This window comes from Haemaphysalis longicornis, unplaced genomic scaffold (assembly GCF_048455015.1).
Source record: "Haemaphysalis longicornis isolate Haplotype H1 unplaced genomic scaffold, Haemaphysalis longicornis Haplotype H1 scaffold_11, whole genome shotgun sequence".
In the NCBI taxonomy this organism is placed as follows: Eukaryota; Metazoa; Arthropoda; class Arachnida; order Ixodida; family Ixodidae; genus Haemaphysalis; species Haemaphysalis longicornis.
The window spans coordinates 46,217,762-46,230,893 of record NW_027526214.1 but is presented as its reverse complement, the minus strand read 5'-3'; the positions used below and the strand labels follow the sequence as shown (position 1 = coordinate 46,230,893).

General features: G+C 44.9%; 1 pseudogene; it reads left to right on the top strand.

Moving 5' to 3' along the window:
• Window positions 1–12,531, top strand: part of LOC144160633 (uncharacterized) — an 82,605-nt pseudogene extending 70,074 nt beyond the window's left edge.
• The last annotated feature ends 601 nt before the right edge of the window (window positions 12,532–13,132 follow it).

Sequence of the window (13,132 nt, the reverse complement as noted above, 5' to 3'; positions counted from 1 at the left end):
AGCACTATCCCGGCAATAAATTCCCTCTCGGCTTCAGCGCTGGGCATATTGATAGGTTCAGAGACCGGTAAACTAGCGCCCCCGTCGACTCCCGCCATAGACGCCGAGTGACTTTTGTATTTCCAGCGGCCGCCACGTAAAACCTTGTCTTGGTTAGCCACTGATATTTCTGAACTACTGTGGCCGCAACCCTTGTAATTTATTTTTCCAGAACAGAAATATCTTGAACGACGGTTTCCGTAAGAACACACGTGAAAGACGCAATCATTTGTTTCCAGTGCTCTTCGGCTTTTCGAGCGCTTCGTTGCACTGAATAAAAAAATTGTAATTTTTTTGAAAAACTGAAAAAAGAAAATGAAACTTGACAAAAAATATCCCGTAATATGAAGCAGGATTCGACCCCACAATCTCTGCATAAGTCGTGGGGTGCGTTCTTAACTAACTTTAACTGAACACCAATGTTAGGCTTCACCGGGTGCCTGCCTGTTACGCGTACGCCGCCCTCAATGTACCTTGGGGTATTGCTTCATAAATTGTATTTCTGAGCAAGAACGCACGCCATATCTTCCTTCTGGCACTTTACGTTACAGCTATTTTAGTTCTGACAAGGTTAAAACAGCGCGTCTGTTGCTCCTGGTTAAGGCGCTTCTCTAGTTATTGCTCCCTTTAATCTGAAGTAGTGCATTTCGCTCGATATTCCTCGTTTTCGCAAGCCAACGTAAAATTATGCGCGATCTCATAGTTTGGTGGTTTTCGTAGGTCCACAAACAATTATGAGAGTCCTATATGTTTCGAGCCATTTCTTGGTGTTCGCTTCGCACTTACCTGAAATCTCTTCGAAGGTAGCGGTGAAATGGTTCTCGCCAAATAATAATTATAGCTTCAGTTCATCTAATAAGCTTATATCAGCTTTCAATTATTTCTTTATTTTTGCCGCACCATTTGCCATTTCCACAGATGGTTCAAATAAACTTCAAATCTGTTACCCAAGCCTGTTACCCAAACGTGCCGCACCATTAGCCATTTCCACATATGGTTCAAATAAACTTCAAATCTGTTACCCAAGCCTGTTACCCAAACGTGACAAGTTTTGTTCATTTCTTGATGATAGCGATTCGGACATAGTTGTGCTAACGGAGACATGGTTGAATCGAGATGTTGGCGATAACGAAATACTACCACAAAATGACATTTACAAAATATATAGGAACGACCGCATAAATAGGCGCGGTGGCGGCGTACTTCTTGCCATTAAGAAAACGCTCCCTTCGCATTTCATTGATTCGAAATCTTCCATTGAAATTGTTTGGGCAGGTTTGTCTTTGTCATCCAGTGTGGTATTGATTGGGGCTTGTTACCGTGCACCAGATTCTGATCATTCCTTTTTGAAAGACTTGCGTGATAGCATCTCTCATGCCATTCAGTTGTGTCCATCTAACCATGTTTATCTTCTTGGTGACTTTAATTTTCCTTTTATCGACTGGGAACACATATCATCTTCATGTCACGCGTCTCTGGAACTAATAAATCTAACGTTAGATTTCAACCTCTTCCAAGTAGTCAAACAACACACCCGTGCTTCCAATATCCTTGACTTGGTATTCACTAACGCTCCTGACACAATACTTTCAATTTCAAATGTGAGCGGTTTTAGTGACCATAACCTACTTCAACTTACTTTAAGCATTCCGAAGCCCGTGTCTGGTAAAACAACAAAGCGAATTCGCGATTACAATACAGGAAATTACGCTGCCATTAACACAGAACTAGAACAATTTTTTTGAAACTGTTACTACCTACATTCAGTTGTCGATCCGTAAATGAAAACTGGGTACTTTATAGAGATAAATTAACTGCGCTTGTCGATCAGCATGTTCCCTTACTGTCCATAACCAACGATAAATTAAGATCCTGGTTCAACAAGTCCCTTGGCAAATTACGAAATAAAAAGAAACGTTTGTACAATAGGGCTAAACGCCTGGGCACGGATGACGCCTGGCAGGCATACAAACACTGTTTGAAAACCTACTGGTCAGCAATAAACTCAGCTAAAGATAAATATTATTCGCAAGACCTACCATCCCTGCTTCAGTCTAATCCCAAAAAATTTTGGCAAACTATATCACCAGCCAGAGATACTAACACTATCACTTTACATGGAACTGACAACAAACCCATTCGTAGCGCTTATTGCCCCTCTGTTTTTAACAGGTTCTTCTCATCTGTTTTCACCCAGGAGGATTATTCCAATGTTCCTACTTTTCCTGAACTTGACGCTGCCTATATGGAACCCATTACTATCACAGTTGGAGGCATTGAATCACTCATTAGTAACCTAAAATTATCCACATCAGCCGGTATCGATAACATTAATTCCAAGATACTTAAGAACACCCTCCCCATATCAAGAAAAATATTATGCCAAATTTTTGAACAATGTCTAACATCTGGCATGCTACCCGACGACTGGTTAATAGAAAAGATAAAACCAATTCACAAAACTGGAGATATTCACTCGCCCGACAACTATCGACCCATATCTTTAACTTGCATATGCTGCAAAATGCTTGAGCACATAATCAGTTCACACGTGTACAATCACCTCGAGTCGAACAATATCTTTTTTCCTAATTTAGCATGGTTTCAGAAAGGGATTTTCGTGTGACACACAATTGTTTGAATTAACCACCGATTTACACTTTAACATGAACAGCAACCTTCAAACGGACTGTATTTTTGTAGATTTTTCAAAAGCCTTCGATCGCGTGCCCCACTGCCGACTAATCTCTAAGTTATCTGCTCTACGAGTTCACTCTTTAACATTATCCTGGATTCGTAACTTCATTTCCTTTCGACAACAGTTCACTGTGGTTAACAATTTCGCGTCTCCTCTTTTTTCTGTCAGTTCGGGCGTACCGCAAGGCAGCGTCCTTGGGCCCTTACTCTTTTTAATCTACATTAATGACTTACCCTCCGAGATTACTTCTTGCATGCGTCTTTTTGCCGACGATTGTATAATATACCGTTCTATAAACTCCAGTAATGACCACTTAACCATTCAAGCAGATCTTAATCATATTTGTAACTTGTGTGACAAATGGCTGATGAAATTGAACTTTACAAAATGCGAGGTAATGTCCTTCAGCCGTAAACACGTGAACTCTGAATTTTCCTATTACTTGAACAACAATATGCTTTGCCACACTTCTTCGTACAAATACCTTGGTGTTCTTCTCACAGAGAATCTTTCATGGGCCTCACACGTCGTGTCTATCTGTGCCAAAGCATCACGTTCACTGGGCTACCTACGCCGCAACATGCGAAATTCTCCTGCTAACATTCGAAAACTAGCCTTCCTTACCTTTATTCTGCAAATACTGGAATTCGCCTCAGCAATTTGGTCCCCTCATCAAAACTACTTAATCATAATGGCAGAAAAGATTCAAAATAGAGCTGCCCGCTTCATATCACGTAACTACGACATCAGCTCAAGCATAACACAAATTAAATTAGACCTTCAACTTCCGCCGTTAGATAACCGCCGTGATATTGCTCTCCTCTGTCTGTTCCAGAAATATATTACCTCTAATAAACGATCGCGGCTTCAGCTTCAAACACCTCACTCCTTTTCGCCCAGATTGTATAATCAGTTCAGCTTCATGCGCATATACGGTACAACTAATGTATTCAAATCATCACCACTGCCTCGGGCCGTTCGTCTTTAGAATGATCTCCCTGATTGCGTAGCCTCCATATCTAATCCCGATACATTTCGCCGTCGGCTCCTCACTCTCTTCACCATGTGACCATGTTCCTTAATTCTGAGTGCATTGCGTATTACGGTGATTTATATTTTCCTTGTCTCTTATTTGTTGAAAATGTATCCCTCTTTCGCCATGTTCAGGTCAGCAAATGGTGTATCTTCAGATTTACCTCACCCTGAACCACGATATATGTGATTTCATTTATATTTTTTGTTGTTGCGCACTTACCCTGCCTGTAAACTGTATGTTATCTGTCCTGTACTTTCCCGATTTCCCCCCTTACCCAATGCCCTGTTCTGGGGCCTGTAAGGTTTTTTTTGAATAAAGAATTAAGAAATCAAAGATGGGCCACAGCGACCACAAAAGGAGCGACTCTAAACCATGCACATGCGCGTAATACTAACCGGTAGAAACGAACAGAAAAACGTGAGGTGCTCCTCGTCCTTGGTCTTCGCCTCTGCAACATGCCGATGACAGCCAGCAGTGGTTCTTGATAGCTGAGCTTTGGCGCGTCAGCGCTGCAGGACCTAGAGACCCCCAACGCCGATGACAGAAATCACTTCCGGGGTGCCTATTACGCATTATCGCTGGGCGATTATGTAGGTCGATGCACCGGAGCCTCTTAAAATCTGTGCAGCTGTGCAGAGTTGATCTGCAGATAGTATCAGAGTCGCGTGACGTGCTGCGCTCACCTTGTCCTCGCCGCTGCCAAAACTTACTTGCAGATTTTTGTTTCATTTATATTGTTGTTACAGCAAAGCTGTATATGTGTAGGATCCAGCAGATCGTCTTCGGTTCCTGAGCGATGTAGACAGTAATCGCTAACGAGCGTAGCGCCACGCTGCCGGGCCAACTCGAAACCCCGGAATCGTAAAACTGCGCGCCACACACTCGGAGCGTGGAAAAAATCTTCGAAAATTAAAAAGGTCCTAGGGTTTAAATATATATTACAAGACGGCTTATATCTCGTTTAAAATACGGGCTGGTGATTACGACACTCCTTAAGGCAATATTCGGGCGCAGCTTTTTCGCCAGCTCGTTTAGCAGCCGCTGCAGACGACGCAGTTCCCCCAGTTGAGTCGCTCATTCTCAGTATGAACTGGCTGAGATCGCATGTGCCCGTTCCACAACATCCGCTTCAGAAGCGTACGACCGGTTGCGTCACTCGCAGTTCAGTACTCACTCCTGATGGCTGCCGTGCGCTGGGGCAGCACTCATTTGTGAGTTCTCTCGACGGTGAGCCTCGGCGGCAGCGGCGGGAAGTGCGTCTCAGGAAGAGACCGCGAACTGCGTCTCAAAATTGCATGGTTCAAAGTGAAGTGGTAAATATTGCCGAATTCTTGTCTGCTGTAAATACATACTGGATTCCACGTGACGGAAACGGACAGCTTCATGCTTGTCCACGCGAACAAAACTCCTTCGTCAAAAGTTCTTTCAGGTAATTAACCAGAAACAATGCTTAATCACGAACTACAAGCAAACTTGTTTTGGTTCGTGCACCCCTTGGACTACGACCCGGTCAGAACTTTCTTTGAGGCTCGGCACAGCAGCTCTTCTGGCCATCCTTCTTCACAGAGTGGAGGGCACTAAATTTTTTGTATTTCAATTATAATTTTTTTTAAATCCTGGCGTAAAATGTTGCAGGTTAGAACTTCATCAAATCATTCCCACCATTAGAGCCATATCGATCATACATTTAAAGCTGCAGTTTTCAGGTAGTCGTAACTTCTTGCGTCCAGCAGTACTTCCTACACAACAATTGCAGTATTGTGAGAAAAACAGGGACAGCCATGCCCACTAAGAACTTATGTACACATTTTTAAGACGGACAAGACGATTCTCTGGAAGGGTTTTTGTAAATGGCAGTTATAGCTATTGCGGGTGCAAACTATATTTTAGTGCAGAGCATTCTCACGCCCGCTACTAAAGATTGACTGCGGCTTTACCCTCGTTACCCAGCAAATGAACCGAGATCTGGAGCCAAAAAAAACTGAAGACGAGTGTATTGAAACTGTGAGTTTAAGGGAAAAATGTTGAACGCGCGCGAGATGCTATTGCGCGTGGGAAATGCGAGAGGAAAGCAGACAGACATGCCGGATGGTGGCGACACACATCACATTGAGGCTATGCACCGAGTGCCATCCTCCGCTTGACATTGACGCGTTGCCTTCCTGAGACGCAGTACGCGGTAATAACCAGTGCGTGACTAATACCCAGACATTAGGTGACTAATACCCAAAGGGCAAGATAATGTTAAAATTATCTCTTTAAAAGTGGCAAAATGTGCACCAATAATTGTCGACATTGCTTTTCGATGCGAATCCTGGTGTCTCCTGAGTCATACTACCTTAAAAACAAACAGAAAGACTTGTTGATGCTAACCTTAAGGGCAAATGCTTGCACTCTACAGTTTGGCATTTCTTCATTAGGAGTTAGATAATTATAAAGGATGCTGAAGAGTCTTCATTTTTTTAGATATCTGCGTCCACGAGAACAAAATATAATACAAACCCACATACTAATTATATATTAGAAATAAATGTCATTGTGGCCCAGAAAATGAGCTAAACGTTAGGCCCAAAAAATGAGCCAAACCTTCTTACGGGCAGCTCTACTTAGTGGTTAAGAAATTTCTATGGCGGCAGATTGTAACATAAAATAAGCAGTTCGTGCTATACTGAACATAGTGTTACGGAAATGATTTCGTTAATCACCGCCTTAATTTTGCTGTGTCATCTTCTGTTGCTTAAGGTAGTGTAGAAGCCTAAGTCATGTTAGGTTTTCTTTTTATCTTAACCCTATTGATGGAGAAAATGGTGTTTTTTTATCAGGATTGTGTAAGTGAAACTCTCTTGTCTCTGCCCATTCGTACGTTTTCTTCTGCAACCGCCAACAACAGTTGGTGCCATTTAGTGGTACACTTTTCCTACACACATATTTGTTCTCGTTCTGAGCAATGAAGTCATTCACCTTATTTATTTATTTCTTTATGTAATAAAACCATAAATCTCTCACGAGGATTATGTGGCAATTCCGGTGTACAATGAAGAACAGAAAGCAATAAACAAAGCAGGGGACATAATAGCAGCATTATTATGAGCTTTATTTTCCAGATAGAAATTGGTCTATTGAAAGCATGAGATTTTCAGCGTAAATGTTCCACACTTCCAGAGCTAAAAGTACCAAGAAAAAGACTGTTTTTCACAAACCATTTTTTGAATAAATGCTTTAGTATAGACGATGTTGCTTTTGGTGTGAAGTTAGTGACCGGCAAGCCAGAAGAAGGGCATTGCGGAATTACCCATCTCGGAAGGGCATTACCTCATCCCATCGTTCGTCTCATCTGTGTCCTGCCGCCACGTAACAATATTTAGGCTATGCAGAATTTTAGGGCATTCTCGCTAGCGTGGAGCAGATAAGGAAGTTGAACCTAAAACTAAGTTGGCAAGACGCAAACTGTGTGGTATGGTGCAGTTTGAACGCCTTGTTGGTATTTGAATTTGTTTATTTTTAAATGTTCGATGCTTTGTGTGGGTTCCGCATGAGAAAACTTTATTGAAGTAAATAGCGTTTAAGAGTTGTGATCGTTCAAACCTTGGTTTTGTTTCGTTCTACACAGAAAACGCGCAATAGCCATCGAAAACAGTTGAGAGCCGGTTATCGGAAGTATTGATGTGCTTCTACCAAAATAGAATACACGTAGAACGAAGGCCGAGGTTCTTGTATTCATTTTCCTTTGTAAAGGAGAAGACTTAAATTATTAGGGGAATAATTAGCCCACGACCAAAAAGAAAAGGCCATGAACAGTATTTCTTTTAAATGTTCGCTGACTTCCCACGTCTGGAACCGTTCACGAAAACTGAAAAATATTCGTTCTTGTTAGATTCCTCCTGAGCAGAAGCAGTTTTTTGATAAATTTCTGAATCATTGCAGACCGCAAGAAACCGCCCGCAAAAAAACAGGGCGCCTTCGCAATGCGCCCGATGGCACCCATGCAGTTATGTAACAAGTGTCAATTGCCAATAAAAATAAAAAGCACGCATTGTAAGCAATATAAAATAAAACTCTCGATGTAGCGTACTAGCAGCAGTTTTTTGATAATGTTGTTGCATTTGAGTGAAACATTGGAATAGAGCACTGCGTCGAAAGCTTTCCACAGGACAATAAAAAGCACCTACCTGGCAAGCTACATCAATGATTTTAATAATGTATGAAAATATCCTGCATGACCAGTGATTGTACTACATGAAACCCTACATCCTCTTACATGTGGTCAAACTCGTTTAATATACCTCTACTTTTGAGAAACTCCATCAAACGTCCTGGTACGCGTGCTGAAACTCTAAAAAATCTACAGTGCACTGTTATATAGGACGTGCAGTATTATTTTTAAAAGAGAGATGTAACTAGAGGTGCCTGTAAACGAACAGAAGATTTCCCCGCAGCTTAAAAAATGGGAGCAGTTTCGGAAGTTTCCCGGATAACACGACTCTTCTGTTTGCTAGAGATTTCATTTATGATTACCGTAAGCCTAAATTTTCCCCAAAGTCGTGTTCGACTAAAAGTGTGTTATTAATTTTATTATGCACAGAACCCTATAGCGTATTAGTGTGGTATCAAGTTTGGCGTTCCCTATTCAGAATACCGTACATCACCAACTTGAGGTAGATGTTTTGTGAGTGAAGGGGTAAGCGTTATAAAATTATTTTGGTGAAAACCGCTTTGTAAAAATAAATAAACACCAATATTATCTACGGTGTTTGCCCAACTTGCTTCGCCAGATACAGCTCTGATATTTTCTTCAATTTCTTATCAAGATATTTGTTCACTATAACTTGCTAATAGACATCTCGTGTGGGTTTATTTAGGCTTTCTGTTAACAGATCGGACTTTGTGCCAGGAAGTTGTAGTGTCTCTGCAAAATATCTAAGATTTTTACGCGACGTGGCAGGTTTAATATTTCTCTGGTCATACAGGTAGCCTTTTTTTAGGTCAAGTTATTCTTGAAATGAAGCAGTAACAAAAAATTGTAAAGATTTTCAAAACCAAAACCAGATTTTAAATGTGTACATATTTGCTACACTGTTGAAAACTTTCAAGGAATTGTTTACCCCTTCATACGCGGGCTGTGCGGCCGACAAAATAATAAAAACATAAACGCCCTGATGATCCGAAATGCCTTCAGAAAAAATTGAGGTAAACCTATTTTCTAGCAAACACTGAAACAATCATACAAGGATAAGTACAACTGCTCTTGTAAATTTTCGAGCCACTTCTGTTTGGTCAAAAAGAGACAACATTTTAGAAGCCTCTTGACCCTTGGTTAGAAAAGCTGGCAATCAAATTTTATGGCCGGTAAAGTCTGGCATAAATATAAGATTCTCCATACCGAAGGTACGTTCTCTAATAAAGCTTGACAATATGGCGAAGCCGCTGCTAACGTTGCAAGAAACGACAGAAAACGCCCCTTACTCAAGTGACATTTTCGAATCAAATTGCTTACATTGTTACTTTGGCTCAATTGAATAAAATAAAAACATAACTGAAGTGACAACACAATAAGTCAATTCCTGTTGCCTTTCAAGTGAACAAAACTACAAGTGAGAGCAAAAAGTGCTGCTCCACCTATTCACCGACCTTTCCTGTCAGGTGCAACTACGCCAATATCAGTGAAAGGAAGTTGCTAAATTACCCTCCCTCATGCAGGTACGTTTCTGTGAACCCCATAAGGCAGGTTTCATATGCGTAAACGAATGATGATAATCTTGTTTACTATACTTCAGGTCCATGGGTAACTTGTTTACTATATTTCTTGCATTGTTGTTACATAGGTGTAGTAAGCTTGGGTTGGTTGAGGTAGTCACTGCCAGCCGAGAAGTGGTGGTGCAGTCGAGGCCGTTTTGTTGCAAGTATGTTCGACAAAGTAAGATGGCTAGATGAGTTACCCCTGTCGCAATGAACAGTGTTAATCTATAAGTGACCGTAGACACAGCGGACGTTCTAAAGACTTTGGTTTGCAATTTTTTTTGTGTGTTCAGATTTTCCGAGGTTTTGTGAACATAAGTGAACATTTGAGTTTTTTCTGGTTATTTGTGGGTGTGTCATCGACATATAGATGTTGGGGGGTAATAAGAGGGGGGTGACTTTCGCCTACTTTTGTTAGACGATGGGTTTATTTATTTCGTGATCACTAAATTAAATATCCTCTAACTATTGTATGAGACCTTTCAAAACAGAGATGACCGATTTTTCGGGGACCTTTCAGAAAACAATAAAATAATATGTTATTTTTGCATGATTTCTTCTTAAAGCATCATAGCTGGGTTTATTTGTTCCTCTATTGTGTTGAGCGAGGATAGTTATTGAAAAATGAAAGGGGCATCTCACAATAAGCGGCTGTTGAAGAAGTCAATTCAAAATAAGCCACCCGATATTTGACGCCGCATTATCTTTATTTGACCGAATGATAAAATTGATTCATTTTAGCCATGTTATCTGCCTTTTTTCTATCATTGGCCGTACCTCACCCAGCATGCAGTTCAAGACAACCGGGGTGTCTGTTACTACAACCTGCCAACTGTTAACCATTGCCCAAAGATTAGATAGAGATTAGACTTTCCCAACAACATTTTTAAAGTTTCCGAAGACGTGGATTTGATTTTATATTAGCGCTAAGAAGCAGTGTGGTAACAAACTGGTTCTGGAAACACACAAAATCACTTTATAGCAAGACAACCAGAACCATTGCAGGGCCAAACAAACAACAGCATAAATGATTATGATAATATTAGCAATAAATATAAATATGCTACTGGTCGCCCGGCCGGCCTTTACTCGAAGGGTCCGGCCAGCCAGAAAGGCCTGTACATAGCTTCTGGGGTGCCCCACGACGCCCATGCCATCCAAGGATTCCAGGGTGGTGGCGTGGGGGAGAGAGGCGATAGCTGAGCTGATGTGGATGAAGACGGCGTAGTCCACCTCCTTGTCGTGGCGCACCCGCTCCAGCATAGAGACGACGTCCCCCAGTGCGTCAGCAGTGCAGCGGTGCCGCCTGAAGCCACTCTGAAGGCGCCACGCTGGTCAGCTCTCCCCGGCAGGTGGGCCAGGACGGCAGATTCCATGAGCTTGCTGGCCGCCAACGTAAGAGACACGGGCCTGTAAAATGCTGTCTCCATGGGTGGCTTGCCCGCCTTACAGGATGGGTGATAACAACCCCACCAGCCAGGATGCCGAAACGACACCCGCCCTCCAAACGTGGTTGAAAAGGCACAGGAGTGGCATCCGCTAGGTAACGTGCCGGCTTCGAAGCATCTGGTACGTCAACCAGGCGATGCTGGGGACGCTGAGACGCTAGGGGAAGCGGTCCAGAGTGGCCTGGAGGTCTCGTGGCGTGATGTCCACTGTGCAAACAGCCACGACCGATTCGTCATGTGGGGCAGCCGGCATTCTTTCGCGGAGTGTTGTAGCGGCTACTGCAGGTGGGCCCCGTGGCAAACTGATGGACGAGCAGCTCCACAAGGCTACCTCAGAGATGCTCGAGCCGCCCGCACCGGGGTTCCCCAGAGGAGCGTGCTGAGCCCGTTCCTGTTCATCTTGGTGCTGGCTCCCCTTCCAGACTGCATTCCCGCTGGGCTCCGGCATACAGTGGGAATGGCGGTTTACGCGGACGACAACGCCATCTGGACGCACGGGCCAACAAGACAGCTGTCCAAGGTGAAGGCGTGACTTCAGCAGGTACTGGGGGTGGTGGCAGACTTTCTGAGATGCCGTGGCATTCAGCTGTCCGAGGCCAAGACAAAGGCCATGATGTACCACCCACGTGGCTTGCAGGCACACACGGAAACAGCCCCACTCACCCTGAATGGCCAGGCGCTGCTGTGGAGCCTCAGGGTCAAATACCTTAGGCTCGTCATTGACTCCCAGCTGACCTGTATACCAGCGGCGAGGGCACTCCAGCCGCGTACCACGCTAGGGCTGATCGCACTCCATGGCCCTTCGAGTGTTTTATGGAATGGCGTACTCGGCTGTTCTCCATTCCCTGCCGCTGGTGCACCTACAGCCACTGCGGTTGAAGGAGATGGAGATGGACCGATTCCGGTCCATACACCTCTGCGTAAGCCTAACGAGCGCTTCCCCGGCTGCGGTCACATGCACAGAGGCTGACACCTCGACCATACAAATGCGAGCCGTGCAGGAGCGCCTATACCCCATTCATCGGCTCCATAGCACATTGGACGGGGCAGCTCTCTTGCAGCGCTACCGCAGGCCACCCTACTCCCAGATGGGCATGCTGGCGTCAATTTACGAGAATCGTAGATGGCTGCCACGTCCGCAACTTGACACACCACCACCTTGAACCGAGGCAGCTCTTCACATCTGCGCCACGCTCCCAGGGATTCAAAGCGAGCGGCGAAAACCAACCCAGGCCATTCATGAGGATGTTGCTGCCCTGCTGCCAGACTAGATGGCCGGCCTCCTGCGTTACTACACAGACGGCTCCGGGCAACTGTCCACTGGAAGAGCTGGAGCCGCCTTCACGGCAATGGAGCTTGGCACAAGTCGTGTGTGCTGCCTGCCCTTCCCCGCGTCCTTCACCCATGCAGAGCTGGCCGGGCTGCACCTTGCGGCAGACCTGAACCTAGAGAAGGGGACAACCAGGTTCAGAAGTCCCTCATCTTCATCGACTCCCGGCTCGCTCTCTTGTGACGGCGAGCGGCGGACCAGCCATGGTGCTTCAGCGGCTACGTGGAGCAGTCGCTGGTGGTAAACTTTGCCTGGGGGAGTCCCGCGTTTGTTACCCGCGACAGCACTGGTGGCCATCTCATGTCGCGATCACCGGCAATTAGGTCGCTGACGCCTTGGCCAGAGGTGCTGATCGCGAGGATGGGGTCCCTGCGTCGAGTGACCAGAGTTCCTTCGACGCCGCACAAGCTATTCTGGAGCGGGTGGGGGAGATGATGCACCCGGAGCCCGAAATCATCAGTGGCCGAGCTCAACGGATCTTGCTTATCCGCAGCAGTGGGGAAGCCCGCTCCATACTCCTCCGCATGCAGCTCGATTGCTGCAACGTTGCAGCTCGCTTGCACTGACAAGGCAGCTGGTCCTCGCCCACGTGCGCTGAGTGCCCACAACCCGAGATCCTCGAGCACATACTCTGCTCCTGCCGCCAGGACGATGCCCCACGAGCAGATATTCGGGCCGCCCTCCAGCGTCTCGGGGCGCTAGCGACACCCTAATGGATCACATTTTCCAGATAAGCCCCAACTCCATCTGGCGGGAAGCATTCTGACTTCTGGTCTTCATCGAGGAGGCGAACCTAATACAACTGCTGTAGCCAAATGCCTGCCGGCGAGCCTTACGCACTTCGT